This window comes from Protopterus annectens, chromosome 2.part0, assembly GCF_019279795.1.
Source record: "Protopterus annectens isolate FY-2018-M chromosome 2.part0, PAN1.0, whole genome shotgun sequence".
Lineage (NCBI taxonomy): Eukaryota > Metazoa > Chordata > Ceratodontiformes > Protopteridae > Protopterus > Protopterus annectens.
This window is the reverse complement of record NC_056728.1, coordinates 1,588,923,149-1,588,939,412: the sequence shown is the minus strand read 5'-3', so window position 1 is coordinate 1,588,939,412 and position 16,264 is coordinate 1,588,923,149. Positions and strand designations below refer to the sequence as shown.

Genomic DNA, 16,264 nt, shown 5'->3' with positions numbered 1-16,264 from the left:
CCAGCAGGTATTAGAGCAACTGCTAGTCACAAGGATGCTTAAAGGTAAGATGAAAAAAAAATGGTTTATCATAAACACAGCAGTGTGCACTAGAGAAGTTAGATGTGAAAGTAGGTAACTTAAGTTTTACCCGTCTAAAAAGTCACTATTTTTTAAACAGCAAGATAGATTGAAAGGGGGTGATCACTTTTGTATTCCGATACTATGGAATACAGTAGAATGGCCAATAAATGTAAATAGTTCCATCTGTAAGTATTTTCATCTGAGGGCCCTTGTGGATCGTAAAAATAAATTGATTCTAAAAGGCTTCACTTCATCTGTTTTCTCAGAATCTCTTTCTGGATTTCAACCTTCCAAGTCAGAGAAAAGGGAGGCAAGAAAAAGGTGTTCTGATCAGGCTGGCTGTTCACACTCTTCTTTGAATATGAGCTCATTGCCGTAAAAAAAAAAAAAAAAGAGTAAAAAATGTTTACATCTGACACACCACAAGTTGTCAGATTCTACCACTTCAAATACCAAGTTTATCTCTTTGGATCCTGTTCCCCCTAAACCGAAACAATTTCCCAGAACCAGATATTCATCGTCTCTGGATCCATTTCCATCTTGGCTTCCTTTGCCATTCCTAGAAGGACATTGTTCTCCCTCCATTCCCTCTTCCCATTCCTCCAGAAGTCTCACAGAAGCAGACGTGGACAGAATGATGAGGAAGTTCCTTTCGGCACAGATACAGATGGGAGTTCTCCCAGCCCTGATCCCAACAGGTCTGGGTGCCTTGACTTGCACAACTCCACCTATTTTGTCTCCTTCTCCAATCTGTCCTTTGGTTTCGCAGCCCCTGGATCCAAGTATCCAGATGTCACCTGCTTCAGATCTGAGGATGTCTATTTCCTTGGATCCTACCCCTTCTCTGAGCATACTGCCTCTGAGTGTGTCGGAGTTGGGGGGGGCTCTCGGATGCCAGATCTAGGGGGGGGGGGTTAGGGTCAACTCCAAAGTTCTTGGAGCCATCTCTGCCTCTCTGAGCCTTGGCATTCAATAGCATAGTTCTGACTTCTGCCTTGGGGGTGGTTGCTTTGGGCAAGAGGGAACTGTTGGGCCAGAAGCATGTCTTCTCAGCTCAGTTTCTTTCTCCATTAGGCATTCTGCCTTCAAGGTGGTAGAGAGAGCTTTCTCGTCTAGAGATCAGATGGCTCCTCCCCCCTTGTACCTTCCTTCTGTTTCTCAAATGTCTTTGTGCCGTGAGCCTCAGCATTCTACTCTACATGGCCAGCCACCCCAAAGTCTCCAGGTAGCCATCCAGTATACTGTCATATCTTCTGATACTTCTCTGCAACATCCTACCAACGTAGTTCCTAGGAAGAGGAAGTGCAAAAGGAGGCACTTGGACTCCCCTCAGGAGTCAGTCACAGACAATACCAATTTTGATGAAGGTGAAGGGTCTCCAAGATCACCACCTGAAGATGTCTCATCTGGAGACATTCTGGAGATCCTGAAACAGCAGAGTGGTTGGTCCACTGACAACCTTACCCAAGAGGAATCAGTATTCCTGGAGCCTTTTGCTGCTGGCCTGTCTACCTCCTGGGTGACTCCGCCCACTGACGAGCTCATTGACTTGATTTTTCAGCGGGCAAGGAAGGAACCAAATTCTGTAGAGCCGAGCCCCAAGAGACCAGACAGGATCCTGGCACTTCTGAAAGGAAGGAGGTTTTGGAACAAAGGAGTACTGGTAGATGCTATGGTCATGGTAGCAGCCGCCAACAAAGAACTCATGGAACAGAGTTCTTTTGCCCAGCTTCCTAACAGGGAATCTAGGGCTCTGGACAGATTTGGGAAGCCAGTTTATACATCAGTGACATTTGCTCTTAGCTCCCTCAATTACCTGGTGCACTTTACTAGATTACAGAGGGATTTTTATCAAAGAGCTCTCAAAGACTCTGTCAGGGACTAGTACTGCTGAGGCAGAGTCTTCTTTTGCTCCAGTCAGTCCATTTCATATTCTTCTATGATGCTCATATCACATGCAGCTGAGGGAGCCTCAAGAGCAGTGAGTTTGGGCATTTCCATCAGGAAACATGCCTGGATACACCTGTGTGATTTTGCAGAACCCTTCAAGTCATCTTTCTTCAATGATCCTTTTGATGGATGTTTGTTGTTTAGCACCATGGTTAGGGATACATTCACGAGGTGTGATCAAGATTTTAAGACCCTGTCTGCTGTTGATGTACATTTTTTGACTCCTCAAAGAACCTTTTCCAGGAATCAGCGAGGTGGTTGAAAGGTGTGGTTCAGAAAATTCTGGGGTCTGTTCCATGATCCATGTGGAGAAAGTTCCCACCGGGACAGGGGGGGGGGACTCCAAAGGAAGATGCTGTCAACATGGCAGAGGGGGGTCCACAGGAAGAGGGGTTCAGGGGATTTTTTCTGACAGACCCTATCAGCACTACTGAATGGAGACCCGATTGCCCCCCTCTGGAGGCAAATGGGAGGGTCGCTTATCCCTGTACCAGAGAGCCTGACTAGATATAATAAAAGATACTTGGGTGCACAGGATTATTTCCAGAGGCTATATAATTCCGTTTTCCCTGCCACCACCACTACGGAACAAAATTCCCAACATTCCACCCAGACAGAGGACAACAGCAGTGTTAGAAAAACAAGTCGCCCAAGAGGTCCCTCCATCCCAGAGAGGATCTGGAACTTACTGAAGAAGTCAAACAGGACACTGGTGACCAATTTTGGATCTCAACATTCTGAACTGGTAGGCTCAGCGTACCAAGTTCCAGATGGTCATGGTTTAGTCCATTTTGCTTTTCCTGCACAAAGATGACTGGATGTGCTATGCAGATCTCCAGGATGTGTACTATCGCATAAAAATGAACAGACAGTCCAGGAGAGACCTATGCTTTTGTTGCCAGTCACTACCAGTTCAGAGCACTGCCCTGTGGTCCCAGCACAGCCCCCAGCATGTTTACCAAATGCATGGCTCTAGTAGCAGCTCACTTGAGACTGCAGGGATTCCGGGTATTTCCCTATCTAGATGACTGGCTCCTCACCGCCTCGACCAAGCATCTACTGATCACAGCTCGGGACTAAGCACTCCAAACTTGTTCCAATCTAGGCATCACAATCAACTACAAGAAATCTAAACTTCAAACGTCTCAATCTCTTGAATTTATAGGAGCCAGTTTCAATACAACATCAGTGAAAGCATCTCTACCTTTCCCGAGAGTTCAAACCATCCATTTTCAAGTCAGCATAATTATTCAGAGCTCATCCCTACAAGCCCACGAGATATTTCAGTCCCTGGGGCCTATGTCTGCGAAAATAGTTCTGATACCATATGAGAATTCTTCAGTGGACAATAGTAACTCAATGGCCCATCCTACATCAGTCTTTGTCCAGCAGGATCCTTATCATTCAGGCTTGCAAAAGAATCCTTTGGTGGTGGATTCATTCAGATCAAGTATTGCAAGGTCGTCTATTCATCCTCCCTCGACCGAAGGTCATAGTGACCATGGACGCTTCCCAGATGAGGTGGGGGGCATTTTTTATGGGAAGACGGTTCAAAGGCACATGGTCCCCAAAGAGGCCAACCTGCATGTCAATGTGGTGGAAATAAGAGCAGTACTCCAAGTGTTGCAGGAGTTTCAAGGCTCTCTCCCTTCCAGGACTATTGTGATACAAACAGACAATATGTCAGTAGTACAGTATATCAACAAACAAGAAGGAACCAGATCCTATCCCTTGTATCGAGAAGCTATGAGAGCATGGCAATGGGTGACTTCTTCAAACTGATTTCTGACACCAACACATATACCGTGGAAATCCAGTGTGATAGCAAACAGGTTGAGCAGGTCTATTTTCATACCTCAAGAGTGGTCTCTCAACACAAAAGTGGCAGAAATGATATTCCGCCAATGGGGCTAGCCGTGCTGTGACCTATCTGCATCCCCCTGAACAACAAATGTAGCAGGTTCTTTGCCCTAATTCCTCCAACAGAGGAGTCACCGAGAGATGATCTCCTTCATGATTGGTCCCCAGGTCTCCTCTATGCTTATCCTCTAACTCCCTTAATCCCAAATTTTCTGCAGAAAGCACCTCATTGCCCCTTATTGGCCTCATCAGATCTGGTTACCCTCCTTTGGCCTCATCTGATATATCAGCCTTGGATTCTGTATCCAATTCCAGCCCTCCTGTCTCATCCGACCATTTTGACTCACCCGGATAACTTGGGCCTCAAGTTAACTGCATGATATCTCTAATTTCAGTAACAGACAAACAGCTCTCTTCTCCAGTGCACCACATTCTTTTATGTTCTCATAAGGCCTCTACTAGGAGAATCTACAAAAGCAAATGGAGAAGATTTGTCCTTTGCGCACATCAACAAGACATGGACCCTTTTTTCAGCACCTATACATAAGATCCTTGAATTTTTGGCTTCCATTTTGAATGGTGGGGCTAATCCATCTACGATTCAAGTCCAGCTAGCTGCTATTTCCAATTTCCATATCAGAATTGATAATTCTGCTTTAGTTTCTTCACATCTTTGTAAAGCCTTTATAAAAGGAGCATTTTTACTAAAGTGCCCCTTCAAGGACCTTACTCCACCTTGGGATCTTACTGTGATGTTACAGGTCCTAACCCAGAGTCCTTTTGAACCTGCAGCAATATGCAAACTAAAATATTTGACTTGGAAGACGAGTTTTCTTATAGCCATAACTTCAGCTAAAAGGGTGACAGAACTGCAAGCTTTATCTGCTAAGCCTCCTTACCTAATCTTTGACAAGGACAAGGTATCTTTAAAAACCAACCATTCCTTCCATTCTAAGGTGGTGTCAGGATCTAATATTAAACAAACATTAATCTCCCTGTATTCTTGCCAAATTTCTCCAGCAAAGGCGAATACATGTTACATTTATTGGACTTTCACAATTATGTTTCTATTTGCACAGAACTGAAAAAAATTAGGAAATCTGATCAATTGATGTTCTGTAGTCCTATCTCGCCTTCATTCTTACATATGGGTTCGGAGCCGATCCTTGGCTCCGACTTGGCCGATTACAAAGCTCGAAGTCTCTAAGTTGGCTCATGGCAAGGAAGGTATCCCAAAATGCAATAGTAACAATCCCCAGATCTTGTTTGCCACTCTACGAGTTCATAAGTGTTCTCTTTCTTGGCCATGGCTGTTGGAATATTTTTTCTTCTAAAATTTATAGTGTTTTTTTTTTTACTGTAAAGTTAGTTTAGTATTAATAGCTTACTGTTGTTAACTTGCGAGCAATTAGTGTGTTTCTAGAGTTTTATTGCAAATTGTTGTTGCTAATTGTTGGCCGTTGCTTCTGCAGGCCTTCCTTAGTGGTATCCCTCGCTTCTACTGTGCTAGTTATTGTTAATCTTCTCAGGTATAGGTCCATTTTTTAGTTAAGACCTACCTTTGCCGTTTCTGTTACCTGTTTATTCTCTATCTTGCCTACCCCTCTGTTCAGGGCTAGGCCTGTTTAAGTTAGAGGCCCTAGTCCTCTTTTGCCTTTCTCCCTTGTGTGTTGTTTCTTGAGCAGGGCTAGGCCCGTTTAAGTTAGAGGACCTTGTCCTCTCTTCTTATTGTCTGTTTACTATTATAGTCTGTTGTAGTTATGCCTAAGGAAACTAAAGACCATAAACCTTCGGGTTTTAAGAAATGCCTAAAATGTTCACAAAAAATGTCCTTGACTGACGGGCACAGTATTTGTGTGTATTGTTTGGGAGCCATACATCTACAGGAGACATGTACTTTTTGCCATTCTTTTAGTTCCCGGGTTCTCCAGGAAAGGAAGAACAAACTGATTTTGAAAGGTTTCCTTAAACCTTCCTTTGAAGAGGATTTAGCAAGTTCTTCCTCTTCTCACTCCAGGTCTCCCTCTTCAAAAAAAGAGAAGGTTAAGTCGGTGAAAAGACAGTCTTCTACACCAACTCACAAATCAGGACCGCCAGAGAAGTTGCCAAAGTTGACAAACCTTCTACCTCTTCGGCTCCTCTACCTTCAGAGCCAGTTGAGGTTATTGATATAGACCTTCCAGTTCTGGACCCAAGTTTTTCAGAGCCGATAACTGGATCCATACCTCTGAGCTGGTCAAGAGACTTACTACCAGTATCCCCGACACTTAGATCTCCAATTTTGCAGAGATCTTGATCCCCTACCTTGTCTTCCAGATCCTCCAGGAGTCTTTCTGAGGAGGATGTCGAGAGGGTGGTGCTTAGACTTTTGAAGTCATTGGCGCTAGCAAATTTGTTGTCGGCTCCGACCCAATTGGTTCCGAAGCTGTCTAACGCCGTATTACCTGCTTCTGTTCCTCCTCCGAGCCATGCTGGTCTTTCAGAGCCAGATCTTTCAGTGCCGTTTGTTGTGGAACCATCACTTCCAGCACCCCAAGTGGCTTTCTCGGAGCCATGTTCCACTCCGACACCTTCAATGTCATCCTTGGTGCCTAGGAACCGAAGCTCACCAGTCGGCCCAGATGGGGACACTCAGATCCGAACTTCTTCAGTTCTGAGCCTACCTCTCGGTGCAACGGCTCGGCTGAGCTCAGATCCTACATCTATCTTGGAGCAGATCGCTCCAGAGCCGGGGGATACTTCCGCTTCTTCGGAACCAGTGGTGTCCTCGTAGCTGGGGGGATCTGCTTTCGAGATGATGAAGAGCGTGCTGTCTAGATCTTCAGCTCTAAACAAGGGTACCAATGTTCTTCCCCCTCAAGCTCCGACCTCTGTCTCAGCACCATCCCTCTCTCATGACAGCAGAGACCCACAGCCTCAGGAGCCCCCTTTGGGTGGCCACTTGTCTTCCAAGACCTCCCCAGAATACCCTTCTGAGGAGCCTCCTCGGAAGAAAACTTGCAAGAGGAAGCACATAGACTCCCCTGATGAGTCCATCACCTCTGACACTGACCTCGAGGAGTCAGAAGGGTCTCCTAGGTCGTCCTCTGATGATATCTCCTTTGTAGACATCCTAGAGATCCTGAAACAGAGAGACGTCTGGCCCACCGTCACCCCTTCTGATGAGGAGTCAGTGTACCTGAAGGCTTTCGGGTCTCAACCTTCAGCCTCTTGGGTGTCTCCACCTTTGGATAAGCTGTTAGATTTGGTGAGTCGAAAGGTGTGGGAAACTCCTGACACCATGGAACCAGTCCTAGAAGGCCGAACAAATTCCTTTCAGCTCCTAAGGAAAAAGATTTTCTGACCAAAGGTGTGCCTGCAGATGCCATGGTGGTGGCAGCAGCCACAAAAAAGGAACTAGCAGAAACTTCCTCATCTGTCCACCCACCAAACAGTCTCGAATAATGGACAGCTATGGGAAGCATATTTTTTCTTCAGTGGCATTTACACTCAGATCGCTGAATTACCTCACCCATTTCACTAGGCTTCAAAGAGATCTCCAATGTACTTTAACTGAAGAAGTCCCTGAAAAGGTTACTACTCAGTTGTCCACCTTAAACTCTATTGTTAATTCCTCCATGAGGCTGATATCTTATGCAGCAGATGGAGCGAGCAGGGCAGCGGGTTCAGGAGTTTCCCTTAGGAGACACTCCTGGATGCTGTTGTATAACTTTGCGGAGCCCTTCATAGCTACATTTACCAATGCCTCCTTTGACGGTTCCTCTCTGTTTGGACCAAGGTAAAAATACAGTCACCAGATGTGAGCAGGAACGGAAAACTCTTTCTGCCATGTGAGTATGTTTTTCTGTCCCTTCTAGACCATACCCTAAAGGTCAGAGAGGGGGGAAAATGTGGTTCAAGAAATCTCAGAGACTTTTCCCAGACACACAAGGTGATTCCTTCTCCAGAGGCAGATGAGGAGGAAATAGTGGTAGACGTCACCCTAGAGGCAGGAGGGGGGATTCGCAAAACCAGGGTGACTGTGATTCTTTTCGTAGATGTCCCTATCAGTGCTCCTGAAGTGAGGCCCGGCTGTGCTTCTCTGGAGCCAGTCGGGGGTCGTTTTTCTTTGTACCCAGAAGCCTGGCACGACATCACACAAGACAAGTGGGTACAAAGAATGATTTCCAGAGGATACTCCATACCCTTCTCTTTCCCACCTCATCTAACCAAAAGAATCCCAGATGTTCCACCCAATCACAGGGATCAAGCAACTACAGAACAAAAGAGAGTCATCCAAACCGTCCCTGCAGACCAGATAGGACTCAGAATTTACTCCAGATTATTTTTAGTGCCAAAACAAAAAGGGGACTGGAGGCCCATCTTGGACCTCAGGAAGTTAAACGAATCAATGAAGAAGTCCAAGTTCCGAATGGTAACACTGCTGTCTATACTCCCTCTGTTAGGGAAAGACAACTGGATGTGCTCCATAGACATCCAAGATGCGTACTACCACATAAAAATGGACAGAGCATCAAGGTGTCATTTACGCTTCCAGCTGGGAGCCAGTCATTACCAATCTTGTGCTCTGCCCTTTGGTCTCACCACAGCCCCCCCCCCCCGGGGGTGTTCACCAAATGCATGGCAGTAGTAACGGCTCACTTAAGACGTCTTGGATTCCAAGTGTTTCCCTACCTGGACAACTGGCTCCTGACTGCCACCACCAGGCACCTACTTCTGCAAGCCAGGGATTCAACCATCCGAGTCTGTACTCAGCCAGGCATCACTATAAATTGGGAAAATCCTGTCTTGTTGCCCTCTCAATATGTGACTTTTATAGGCGCAGAAATAGACTCAGTCGCAATGATGGCTCACCTTCCTTCAGACAGAGTACAAAATCTAAGACAACAAATATACAGCCTGCTTCCCCAACACAAGGTCAAAGCGAAGACAGTGCTCAAACTACTGGGAACCATGGCCTCTACTATAACTCTAGTTCCATTAGCCAGACCTTTCCCTTTTACTGGACTATGACTTTTCCTAATGCTTTATAACCTTGTTAGTCTTTTAATGCCTATTAGAATTGTTATTATCTGTTACCTATGTATTATATACAAAGTTATGACTACCCTGTTTATTATCTGTATAACTGGAGCTTTTATTACAATATTTTGTATGTTATCGAGTTAGCATTCTATACCAGGATATACTGTATAATGTTATTCATATGTCAGATGAAGCTTTTCTCTCCGGGCCTCCACTGAAAATGGACATGTATCCAGTCGGAATTTCCCAGTCAACAAATGTAAAATAAAAATAAAATAAGTAAATATATAAAATTACGTACATATGTAATTCCAGTTACGTTGGTAATAACTGTAAATAAGGATGTGATATCCAAAGTAATCATAAGCTCATTCCCTGTAGCATCATAACAGGATTAAAATGCATAGAAATCATTCAAAAAATGCTCAATATCATGCAAAACCACCTCATATTTATCCAATATTGGCCTTAACTGTTTTTCAATATAAATGGAGACTGGTTCAGTCAGCCAGCCTCCCCTTGCCACTACTGGCCTAAATGCAGGTGAAAATAAATTCTTATGAATTTTTGGAAGACCATATAAGGTTGATATCAAGGAGTGTTCCACAACAAAATACTGGAAAAAGTTCCTTAGAAATAAAATTTTCTTGAAAATAATTAATAGAATTTAAGTACCGTTCTATTAACGATTCAATAAAAACCAAATCAACTTTTCTATATGTAATAACATTGTTCAACATGTCATTCATAGAGTTAAAATAATAACACTTCTCCAGAACAACAGAATGCCCTTTATCTGCAGGTCTGATTACAACCGACATTATCATATTTCTGAAGTGCTTCCAATGCCGACCTTTCATTCCTATTTAAATTAAAAAAACTTATTATTATTAAACAAGGCATAAATCTGTTCTTCACATACCTTTGTAAAACCTTCTAAGGTAGAAGGAATATGCACTGTGAATATACTAGGTTTTCTAAAAACAGAGACATTCTCACTTACTTCTGAATCAACATACATATTTTTTAAAGCTAACTTGCAAATAAAAAGTCTCAATTCTATAACAGTGTCAGTTAAATCAGCCCATTTGGCCGGAATGAAGGACAAACCTCTATTGAGTAAAGATAGCTCTGATGTTGTTAATCTTCATTCCTTACTGATGGGTTATCGGTTCCACCCTCGGAACCGAGCTGGCCAATATCAAGCTCGTGTCAGCCAAAAACTCTCGAACCAAGGTCCTACCCAGAATGCTCTGCTCCCTGTTACCTCAGATCACTGTTGCCGTGTTGCTGAAAAGTTGTGTCAAGCCACTCTCTCAGCTAAGTGTTGAATTTTTTGACAGTTTATACATTATTACTCTAAAATTTTCTCAAAAGCTTTTTCTAATATGTTCCTACCCTATTGTATACTTTAGACACTCTCCCTTTAGCATTTTCCCTTTATTACCCTCTTTTCTTACCTTGTGGTAATTCTCCATTACCATAGTTGGTAATCCTTTCTTTTCTCTTTTTACCCTTTTCTTGGGTAGCCGTTATTCTTCCTTTTGCTACTGTGCTTCTTCTCCACACCAGTTATGTCGGATAAGAAAAGTTCCGTTGGTTTCAAGCAGTGTAAGGATTGTGGCCGTAAGTTACTGCTTTCCGATGGTCATGACTTGTGTCTACTGTCTGAATGTCTCCCACCTGACTCCGGATCCTCCTTGTGGGATTTGTAAAAATTTCTCTACCAGGACTCTCAACGAGAGGAAGAATAAGTTAATTTTGAAAGGTCTCCTCAAGTCTCCTTTCTCTGAGGCTATTTCTGGGTCGGAGGGCTCACCCCCTCCTGCTAAACCCCGCAAGAGGCGTTCTTCCTCTTCTTCATCGAAGTCACTCCCTTCTTCTCCCTCTGGAGATCATAGGAAGTCGACTCACAAGAAGGTGAAATTGATTACTACTCCGGCGCTGCCACCTGTAACCCTGTCGGCTCCAGTTTCGGCCCCGCCCCAAATTATTCTGACTACAACCATGTCTCCTTTATCGATACCGGCACCAGAGTTCCCGGTGCAGACAACTATGTTTCCGACAGTTCTGTCGCATCCCCTAATGGCACCATCAATACAGGTTCAGTTCCCTTCGGCACCATTGGTACAGTCACCTTCGGCTCCAAGTATGACTCTTCTGTACTCCACGGCGCAGACATTTTCGGCACCGACATGTGCTTTGGTGCAGTCCTTCTCAGCACCGTCCTTATTGCCGGTGCAGACACTTTCCACTATGGCACTGTACCCTTTGGGGCAGACTTTTGCCTTTACGGTGCAAACACCTTCAACTACTACAGAGCTGACATCTTCGGCACAGACTTTTTCCACACCATTTTCTTTGGTGCAGACTTCCTCTGCTCTGAGCTCTGCACCTATTGAATTAGTAAGGACCAAATGTTCTCCTTAACTGGATTCCTTTGTTAGCAGTCAGTATAGTCCTTTCCTAGAAAGGCCAGAATTGCCATCAGCTTTCTCCATGAGGTCAGACAACAGTCTTTCTGAACAGGATATGTTGCGGCTTGTTGACCAGTTGCTTGTGGCCAGAGGTCTCTCTCAAATGTCCAAGGCCATGTTCCCTCATTCAGGTGAACGTATATCTCCTCAAACCCCAACATATACTCCTCCTTCGACTTCCACTCAAGTCTCACAGCCTATTACTCCAACAGCAGCTACCCTCCCTCCGACTCCAACAGTGGATCTCATTTTGGAACCAGAGTCGTCCTTGTGGCCTTCGGTGCACTGGGCATCGGGCTCTTCTTAGGCCAGTGGCTGTGCTGTTGGGGAGGGCATTCCTGGCTCCATGCCGATTTTTTCTATGACACCTTCCAAGGATGCTCTCTCTCTCCTTTTACGGTCCATGATCCTCTTGAGACTCCTGGTCTGGGGGCGGGCTCGTCGGGGTGGGGTGTGACCCCGGTTCCGAGGTCGTCTTGCTCCATTCGGGGCTCCCAGCCCTCCTTGGGCAGGCCAGCCTTCCAGGCCATGGAGAGGGAGATTGGCTCTGCTGGCAAAGCTCATTTGTCAGAGTCCTCTCTCCCCTCTGCACCGCAACTGCCAGAAGCTTCAACTCCCGGACACCGGGCACAAGGGCCTCAAGTCTCTCCTCCTCAGGAGACCCCCACTTTGCAGTCTTCCCCAGAACCTCACACTGAGGAAGCACCCCGCAAAGCATCATGTAAGAGGAAGCACATGGACTCCACTGAGGAGTCACTGACTGAAGATATAGATTTTGATGATGGGGAAGGTTCCCCACAGTCACCCTCTGATGAGGTGCACTTTGGCGAAATCCTCAAGATCCTTAGACAGAGGGGTGACTGGAAGCCCTCTAATCCTTCCTCTGAGGAATCCGTATTCCTGCAGGCTTTTTGTACATGGCCCCCTACCCCCTGGGTCACCCCTGCCTGCCGATGAGCTTGTCCAGCTCATCAAGCAGCGCTCTTGGAAGTCTCCTGATACCATGGAAGCAATACCTAAGAGGCCAGATAAAATATTATCACCCCCACTGGTCACAAGGTCTTCCAGTAGATGCTATGGTGGTGGCAGCTGCTACTAAGAAGGATTTGGCAGAAGAGAGCCAAACTGTCCATCCACCCAACAAGGAGTCCCAGGCGATTGACAGATTTGGGAAGCGTGCGTTTGCTTCATCGACCTTCGCCGTAAGGTCTTTGAATTATTTGGCACATTTCACCAGGCTTCAGTGAGTTCTTATCAACCAGCTCTCTGAAACTTTGGCAGGAGCTGTTTCTGACGAAGTCCGTGATAATGTGGCTTCTCAGATAGCCACCATAGAGTCCATTTCCAACTCTTCCATGCGTCTTATTTCTCACGCAACAGAAGGGGTGGCTAGACCAGCAGACGCAGGTATATTCGCCAGACGACATGCTTGGATGCGCCTTTGTGACTTTGCGGACTCCTTTAAAGCTTCCTTCATGAATGCCCCCATACAGGCCGCTTCTTTGTTTGGCCATAAAGTCAAGGATATGCTGGCACGGTGCGAACAAGATGGCAAGATCCTGTCTGCCACTGGTGTCAGACACTCCATTCCTCAGCAATTCTACTCCAGAAATCAGAGGAGCAGAAAGATCTGGCAAAAGAAATCACAGGGTTCTTTCTGGGATGCACGTGCTGAGTTCTCCCCTAGAGGCAGAGGGGGAAACTCCAATGGAAGACACCCCTTTCAAGGCAGAGGAGGTCTCATCAAGAGTATTACCCGACGTTCCACCCAGTCAAAGGGAAACAGCAGCACATGAAATTCAAAAGCTGCTACAAAAAAAGAGTCATCCAGATGGTCCCCCCACACCAGATAGGATCCGGATTTTACTCAAGGTTCTTTTTAGTGCCAAGAAACAGGGGACTGGAGACCAATTCTGGATGTCAGTACACTAAACAAATTTGTAAAAACAGAGAAATTCTGGATGGTCATGGTTCAGTTTATCATTCCTCTTCTGGAAGAAGATGAATGGATGTGCTCTGTAGATCTTCAAGATGCATATTACCACATAAAAATAGACAAATGCTCAAGAAGATACCTCCACTTCCGTATAGGAGCCAGTCACTACCAGTTTCGAGCCCTGCCCTTCGGTCTCTCTACAGCCCCTAGAGTGTTCACAAAATGCATGTCAGTGGTTATCGCTCACTTGCAACTTCAAGGATTCCAGGCATTTCCATATTTAGACTGGCTCCTCACCGCCCCCACCAAGCATCTACTGGAAGAAGCCCTGCAGTATACTCTCTTAACAGCTCGAAGCCTGGGAATCACTATAAACTGGGAGAAATCCAACACGACCCCAAATCAGTCTTTGGAATTTATAGGGGTACTGTTGGACACGAGAAATTGCATCCCTTCCAGAGCACAAACTTCACAGAATAAGCCAAGTTCAACTGCTCCTCTGTCACCACAAATCCCCAGCTCTATCTGTACTTCAGCTATTGGGGTCAATGGCAGCTTCGATTACCATTGTTCCTCTAGCCAGATTCCACATCAGACTCCTTCAATGGCTACTGCTCACTCAGTGGTACAACATCCTTTGTATTTTCAAATAAGTGTAACTCAAAGATGCAAGCAAGATTTACTCTGGTGGACGTCTCGAAATCCCCAACAATTGTCTCGCCCTTTCAACCCCCATCAACCGATAGCCATAATGACCACAGACGCCTCTCTGATGGGGTGGGGGGGGGGCTATGTCAGGGAAAGTCGGTCCAAGGCACCTGGTCAGAGCCAGAGGCCCTTTTGCATATCAGTATCCTGGAACTGAGGACGGTGCTTCTAGTGTTGCAAGCATTTCACTCCATCCTTACATCAGAGACTATTGCAATCCAATCAGACAACATGTCAGTGGTCTGGTACATTAACAAACAAGAGGGCACCAGATCTTACCCTTTATGCCGAAAGGCCTTGAGAATATGGCGATGGGCAATAGCTTACTACCGCTTTCTGACTACAAAGCACATTCCCAGGAGCTCCAATGTGATAGCGGACAAATTGAGCAGGTGCATTCTACAGCCTCACGAGTGGTCCCTCAAGCCTCTGATAGTGGCAAAATTCTTCAGCCTCTAGGGCCAGCCTTGCTGCGACCTATTTGCCTCCCCAACCAACTACAAATGCAGCAACTACTTTTCCCTAATCCCCCCTCTGGGACAGTCACCAAGGGATGCTCTAATCCACGCTTGGCTCCCAGGTCTTCTTTATGCCTATCCTCCTCTCCCCCTCATCTCCCAGTTTCTAAAGAAAGTATGACAGTTGAAGAGCAAAGTGATCCCAATTGCTCCATATTGGCCTCGACAAGTCTGGTTTCCCTTCTTTTGGCCTCACCTACTAGATCAACCGTGGATCCTCAATCCATCCCCAATGCTGATCTTCCATCCGCAAGGTCTGATTCACCCCAATCTAACAACCCTGAAACTGACAGCTTGGTTTCTCCACTTCCAGTGATTGCCAGGCATGAAAACCTTTCGTCCCATGTGTGCAATATTCTTAAAGCATCTCATAAATCGTCCACCAAACTAATCTATCTTAACAAATGGAAAAGGTTCTCTATATGGGCAGCAAATAAACAATTAGACCCCTTGTCAGCCCTGGTCTTGGAGGTATTGGATTACCTATCACATATTTTCCACTCTGGGGTATCTGCCTCTACTATCCGTGTACATTTAGCTGCTATCTCAAATTTTCATATTGGTTTTCAAGATTCTTCACTTATGTCACACAGACTCTGTAAGACTTTCTTGAAAGGGGTTATCCACCTAAAACCTCCCTTTAGAGAACCTGTATAACCTTGGGATTTGGCTTTGGTTCAGCAAGCTCTAACAGCTCCACCCTTTGAACCTGCGTCTTCATGTGATGTAAAATATCTCTCATGGAAAACTTTGTTTTTGATTGCAATCACATCGGCCAGGCGACTGTCAGAACTTCATGCCTTATGCATCAAACCTCCCTATCTTATCTTCCATAAGGATAGGGTATCACTGAGAACTAATTCTACCTTTTTACCAAAAGTGGTGTCAGAGCGATCTATCAACCAGTCTATTGACCTTCCAGTGTTCTTTCCTAACTATTCTAACAAGGGAGAGTATTGCCTGCACTCTTTGGATGTTCTTAGGCAAATACGATTTTATCTGGACAGAACAAAATCTACCCGTAAATCAGACCACCTGTTTCTGGCTTTTTCTGGACCTACATGGGGTCATCCTGTGCCAAAAGTTACACTGGCTTCATGGTTGAGAAATTGTATCACCTTTATCTACAACAAAAACAATATCACCTTGCCTCATAGAGTGAAAGCACATTCTACAAGATCTATGGCAACTTCAGCAGCTTTCCATCCTAAGACTTCCCTTAATGATATTTGCTCAGCTGCAACTTGGGCCAAACCTCATACCTTTATTCTTCATTACAAATTGGACTTGGCCTCCAGAGGTAGAGCTTCCTTTGGCTCCATGGTGCTCAGGAATGTCCTTCCATGAGGGCCACCCAGGAATACAGGTAGCTGGGGACTCTGTCCTATCAGTAAGGAATGAACGAAGATTAACAACATCAGATAAAGAAGTTATGTCTTACCATAACATCCCATCTGTGTTGTTGATCTTTGTTCATTCATTACTTCCCACCCTCCGTCCCCCTTCCGGAGGTTCTTGGTTGATCTCATGTACTCCTTTCTTGTAGGTCTGTTATGACCAGAGGTAGCCTCTACTTTTACCTATCAACTTGCAAACTCTATCTGAGGTAACATGGAGCAGAGCATTCTGGGTAGGACCTTGGCTCGAGAGTTTTTGGCTGACGCGAGCTTGATATTGGCTGGCTCGGTTCTGAGGACGGAACTGATAACCATCAGTAATGAATGAAA

General features: G+C 45.3%; 1 protein-coding gene across 1 annotated transcript in view; it reads right to left on the bottom strand.

The window, feature by feature from the left end:
- Positions 1–16,264, bottom strand: part of NUDT6 (nudix hydrolase 6) — a 360,277-nt gene that overhangs the window by 45,978 nt on the left and 298,035 nt on the right. The window lies entirely within an intron of this gene.